The sequence below is a fragment of the Salvelinus sp. IW2-2015 genome, unplaced genomic scaffold (assembly GCF_002910315.2).
Source record: "Salvelinus sp. IW2-2015 unplaced genomic scaffold, ASM291031v2 Un_scaffold2547, whole genome shotgun sequence".
Taxonomy (NCBI): domain Eukaryota; kingdom Metazoa; phylum Chordata; class Actinopteri; order Salmoniformes; family Salmonidae; genus Salvelinus; species Salvelinus sp. IW2-2015.
Window position 1 is genome coordinate 128102 of NW_019943860.1, and position 6505 is coordinate 134606.

The 6505-nt window shown below is 44.0% G+C and overlaps 1 pseudogene; it reads right to left on the reverse strand.

The window, feature by feature from the left end:
* Positions 1-6501, reverse strand: part of LOC112074242 (SH3 domain-containing kinase-binding protein 1-like) — a 28616-nt pseudogene extending 22115 nt beyond the window's left edge.
* Between the last annotated feature and the right edge of the window lie 4 nt (positions 6502-6505).

The following is a 6505-nucleotide window of genomic DNA, read 5'->3' on the forward strand; positions in this document are numbered from 1 at the left end:
CGGTGCTCAAGTTCAAAACGGCTGTCAGTCAAAATCCACACAGAGCTGTGAACCGAAGAGCCAGAGCTCTGACATCATGTATAGCATGTTACTGTACAGCCACTGTGTTCCAACTTAGGTGCTTATTAGTGCCATTTTCAACCCGTATACGGGTACGAGTAGAAAGGGCTGCTTGGATTGGAATTCAATATTTATACATCTCCCCGTTATTGGATTTAATGCACTTAAAATAAAGAATTTACTCCAGAATTTGAATTAAATGGAGTTTGGAATTTACAGGTATAGGGAATTGAAATGGGATTGTGGAATTGTGGAATTAACCCCAAACCTGATACACACATGCACAACCGCATGCATGGACACTCAGAGGTTAGACACACACACCCTGTTGATTATGGTGACAATCTCTCCCTCTTTCATTGACAGCTCGTCTTCGTTATGGGCGTCGTATGGGAAGATGACCTTACACAGCTCACGGCCTGGGAACCAATCAGAATACAGACACTCACGTTGAATCCCAAAACTCAGGTTTATTAAAGTAAATCAAGAGACTCAGCAGGTGCGAGTCTTTATCTTATTCTAGGTGTGAAACAGGAATTGAGAAACTGTCTAGAAGATCCCAGGCCCCTCCCTCTCACCTTTCACCATGCCCTCAGGTTCCGCCTTCATGGTTTCCAGGGAAACAGAGGGTGATTTCCTAACCTGTGCCTAGAGAAGAGGGAAACACACAGGAAACTACATTCCCAGAATACTCCATTTGCGATCAATTCCGGACAGACTGGGCCCTGTCTATGTGACACGCACACACACACACAGGGCCCGGTCTGTCTCAAACACACACAATTCTCTGTTTCACACTCAGAAGAACATCCCAACTCCTCTCCCCCTCTCTCTCCCCCCTGCCCCTCTCTCTCCCCCAGTCCCTCTTCACCTCCCTCGCGCTCCCTTCAGTCCCGAAGAAGAGTTCCCTCAAGTGCCGAACTTCTCGTGCCTGCTCTTCTGCCCTAGGCTCCTACCCGACGGGACACCTTCCTGGACTGAAGGCAGAGGGAGAGTCGGGAAGAGGACTGGGGAGATCCCAGTTCCAGACTCAACAAGCATTCGGCCTCTCCTCTACTCTGTCTTGTGTCCTTCCCGACTGCGCAATCCCTCTTTCTACCCTGTCGAGCTGTTCTAATTTCAGCCATGTGAGAGCACACACACACACACACACACACACACAACCACACACACACACACACACACACCACACACACACAACACACACCACACACCACACACACACACACACACACACACACACACTCTCTCTCTACTGGTCAAAGTAACGTCAGACTGTGACACACAGCTGGATACTCCTCAGCCCTCAGGGGAAGATAGACGTCAGTCTAGTACACAAGTTAACTGTAGACACTGTATTTTTTGGAGGTTGGGCAATCTGATCCTACATCTGTGTTTAAAGGCTACTACCAGGACACACCCCCCAAAGTAACCCCCTCCCATCTAAACCCCTCTCCCACCACCAGCCCAATTATCATTAGAGAACAGTGATTACACTTCCCATAAACCACCACTACACAGCCACCCGCACAGCAGGAACAGGCTGCAAAATATCCTACACACATCAGCACAAACACACACACAGCCTGACACGTACCCAAACTCTCACACACACAAAACACTGATACAGATCATATACTCATACACAACAAACACTACACAAGACACACCCTAAACCAAACATGACCCTGCCATCATCCACACAGTCCGTTATAAATCAGACTCCATTGTAATACAGCGAGAGTGTGACAGGAGAAAAGGAGAGAGAGCAAAGTGAAGAGAGAGAGAGAGAGGCAAAGTGAAGAGAGAGAGAGAGAAAAGAAGAGAGCAAAGTAAGAGAGAGAGAGAGGAGCGAGAAGAGAAAGAACAAAGTGGAGAGAGAGAGAGAGAGAGAGAGAAAGAAAGAGAGAGCAAAGTGAAGAGAGAGAAAGAGAGAGAGAGAAAGAGAGAAGAGCAAAGTGAAGAGAGAGAGAGAGAAAGAGACGAGAGAAAGTGAAAGAGAGAGAGAGAGAGAGTAAAGTGAAGAGAGAGAGAGAGAGAGTAAAGTGAAGAGAGAGAGAGAGATAGAGATAGGAGAGCAAATTGAAAAGAGAGAGAAATGGGAGAAAGAGAGAGAGAAAAGAGAGAGCAAAGTGAGAGAGCGAGAGAGAGAAGAAAGAAAGAGGAGAGCAAAGTGAAGAGAAGAGAGAGAGAAAGAGAGAGAGAAAAGAAAGAAAGAAAGAGCAAAGTGAAGAGAGAGAGAGAGAGCAAAGTGAAGAGAGAGAAGAGCGAGAAAGAGAGAGAGCAAAGTGAAGAGAGAGGAGAGAGAGAGCGAGAGAACAAAGTGAGAAAGAAGAGAGAGCAAGTGAAGAGAGGAGAGAGAGGAACAAAGTGAAGGAGAGGAGAGAGAGGAGAGAGCAAAGTGGGAGGAGAGTGAGAAAAGAGAGAGCAAAGTGGAGAGAGGAGAGAGAGAGAGAGAGAGGAGAAAGAAAGAGAGAGCAAAGTGAAGAGAGAGAGAGAGAAAAGAGAGGAGAGAGCAAAGTGAAGAGATGAGAGAGAGAGCAAAGTGAAGAGAGAGAGAGAGAGCAAAGTAGAAGAGAGAGAGAGCGAGAAAGAGAGAGCAAAGTGAAAGAGAGGGGAGAGAGAGCAAAGTGGAGAGAGAGAGAGAGAGCAAAGTGAAGAGGGAGAGAGAGAACAAAGTGAAGAGAGAGAAACAAAGTGAAGAGAGAGAGAGCGAGGAAAGAGAGAGCAAAGTGAAGGAGAGGGAGAGAGAGCAAAGTGAAGAGGAGAGAGGAGAAAGAGAGAGCAAAGTGAAGGAGAGAGGAGGAGAGAGCGAGAGAACAAAGTGAGAAAGAGAGAGAGCAAAGTGAAGAGAGGAGAGAGAGAAAAAAGTGAAGAGAGGAGAGAGAGAAGAGAGCAAAGTGGAGAGAGAGCGAGAAAGAGAGAGCAAAGTGGAGAGAGAGAGAGAGAGAGAGAGAGAGAGAGAAAGAAAGAGAGAGCAAAGTGAAGAGAGAGAGAGAAAAGGAGAGAGGCAAAGTGAAGAGAGAGAGAGCGAGAAAAGAGAGAGGCAAAGTGAAGAGAGAGAGAGAGAGAGCAAAGTGAAGAGAGAGAGAGAGACAAAGTGAGAGGGAGAGAGAGAAACAAAAGTGAAGAGAAGAAGAAGCAAGTTGAAAGAAGAGAACAAAGTGAAGAGAGAGAGGAGAGAAGAGGCGAGAGAGCAAAGTGAAGAGAGAGAGAAAATGAGATGTAGGCTTGTCTTACTCTAGTCCTGTGGTTCTAGACACAGCCCTGCTACATCAGCCATGCTATTTCAGCCCTGCCAGCCACAGTGACTCAGTGTGTGTGTCTGTGTCTGTGTGTACATGTAGGTGAAAACCTCTACTGCCCTCCCTCCCTCCGTTACTCCCTCCCTCCCTGTAGAGCGCTCTCACACGCCTTCATCACTGAACGGTGTGTGTGTGATATAATGAGGTACTTCCTGAAACTGAAAAAGAGGAAAAGGAGGAGCCTGGAATGGACTTCCTTCCTCCCATTTACACRTAAACACTGACATCGTATACAGATGTAGGATCTTAACTTGTCGTGCAGYGTTTCCCAAACTCGGTCCTCGGGACCCCAAGAGGTGTAYGTTTTGGTTTTTGCCCTAACACTACACAGCTGATTCAAATGATCAAAGCTAGATGAGTTGATTATTTGAATCAGCTGTGTAGTGGTAGGGGAAAAACTAAATGTACACCCTTGTGGTCCCAAGGACCGAGTTTGGGAAATTCTTTTGTAGTGTATTTCAGGTTTAAAAAGGCTTCCAAACGTTTGTGATTTTCACTTTAAAAATTTACCCTAAAGACAAATGTCCATTAATTATAATCCATATAATAATTCACATTTCTTGCTGCTGAATAATTATTTTCCTGCTTTAGCAAACTGGCTCAAATTAAAATCCTACATCTGTATGCACCATTAAAGGGATAGTTCAGGCAGAATCTATACTTGGGTGGAATTTCCCTTACATTGAGTTCTGTCTGAAGGCCCATAGTTACAGAATCCAYAATAGTCCATTGTTTCCTTCTGCCATAGCCAGCTTCCATAATTAGGATMATCTAAATTCATGAATTTAAACAGCTGGACTATTGTGGATTCTGTCACTATGGGCCTTCAGACAACTCAAGGTAAGGGTAATTCCACCCAAATATAGATCCTGCCTGAACTATCCCTTTAAGTTTGTGTGTGCGTGCGTGCGTGTATCACCTTCCCTCCCTCCATGTCTCCAGATGCAGGTCCCAGTCTGATGGGCTGGTCTTTAAAGATGTCACCGAACCCAAACCCTCGAACCTGGAGACACACGTTACCATGACTATAGTTACCACGACAATACTGTTCTAACACATTACACGTATCATGAAACTGTTATTAAACTACACAGACAGACAGACCTTCTTGGGTTGAATCTCTCCACTGTCAGAGCGACTCTCTCCTCCGTCACTCTCGCTGCCTGGACTGTCTTTACCTACACACACAACACACACACACACACACACACACACACACACACACACACACACACACACACACACACACACACACACACAGACTATTTATGCTAACAATTTATTAGAAACCATGTTGAGTTCAGCAGAATCATGTAACAATGTTCTTTAATTGTGTTAACATCATATGAATATTGATCTGCCATTTCATGCATATAAAAACATTTCATCAGTAAGCAGGTTTCCATCCAACCTTTTGTGTGTGTAAAGTACACGTGGATAAAAATATGTCACGACAGGCCTGACGGAAAAACTTTCCAAATGTCAACAAAACTAAATCCACTAGACAAGGTGGTAAAATGAATTTTACAAGAAATTACGGTGGAAACGTTTTTATACGGAAATTTTGATATGACAACCATCCTATCGAAGTCAGCTTTGGAGTCATGCGATGAGCATGTTGTGTGGTCCTCCCACACACGACTCGTCGGGAAACCAATGCAGTTTATTAGACTTGTGGGCATGAATCAGAATTAGTTGGGTAACATAGATAATTAAGATGTTTTATTTGCATAATATGCTTATGTGAGATACTTGTCATAAGAATGTATCCTTCTGGACTATAGTGTTGGAAGAATATCAGAAAGGGACGAAACAGAATGGAACAATGTCTTCAATATGTGAATGTGTCTTTACCTATTCTTAAACCATGTGAAGGATGGCGTGATTAATGGGGAACCAATATCTTGTCTCCACAATGTCTGTGCGCCAGTCACTCCCTCCTTTTCCATTGGGGGGAGGTGTCTGCAGTGTCTGGAAACATTGTATGTCCTCTCATGATCTTACACTTATCCTGGAGTAGTGTATGACCTAGAGGCTCACTCCCCTCAGTGAGCTTGTCCAGGAGTGGGGTCAAGAGGGGGTTTACTTGAGATGGGCGTATCTAGAGTTGATAATTGATATATGCCATTGGATGAGTTGGTGTTTTTGTACTATGAAGTACCAGGAACGAGATTAGAACCTCAGTCTGAGGGACCAAACTCAACGATAATTAATAGCGAATGTTATCTGGCTAAGGGATACTCCTTTCTCAAGAAAAAGTTTTCTTTGTGAACAGTTCCTAAGATCTGTGGTTCGTCATGTAAATTGAGAGGAGGTGTATCTTGGCTATAAAAGATATTTGTATTTTTCTGTTGGTACTTCTCAACGGTTCATTAGAAATAGGGAATTGTTGAAAGTCAAATGCTATTGCAAAGCTTATTATTATTATTACAGATGTAGTTTAAGTATAACTCTGACTGGTGTGTAGTCTGTAACTCTCCTCATTTGGTTAAGCAGAAATATGCCACCACAGACTACAGATGAAATAAATTATGATTCATTTCACAGGGTGGTGAAAGTGCACGGTAATGAAGCTTGATGCTGCTTTCCAATGAATATCGAGGGTCTTATTCTGGTGACATGATGATCTATGCTTGACTGCCGTTTGACAATAGAAATCCCATAATAATCTCATCATGTAGACTAGACAACCCTCACAGCCTACCTGCACTGTATCTGTAGCTGTTGGCTAGAGTAAGAGTTGAAAATGCGATAGAACACACATGAATTTAAGAAATTTTTATTTGGTATGTGAAATATAAGCCAAGTTACTTTTGTGTGCGCAACTATGTCATCACGCACTGATTTTTAACCATAACAAGTCTGTTTAGTGGAACACAACCACTGGTGGGAAAATGGCATATTTACTTCATGCAGATTTTAGAATACTTCGCATGAAAATCTGTCACCAATTGGATGAAAACCTAGCTTGTGATGGTTTTGTGCATGTGCATGGCTGTGATGAGTGTGTGACTCACTGGTCTTGTTGCGGCGTAGTCCTCCTGTGATTGACCTAGTGGATGTGTCTCGTGAAGGGGGCGTGTCCTCCAGCTCTCTGGTGAAGTTGGAGGGAAACACCTGTCTTACCGTTCACAACTGTA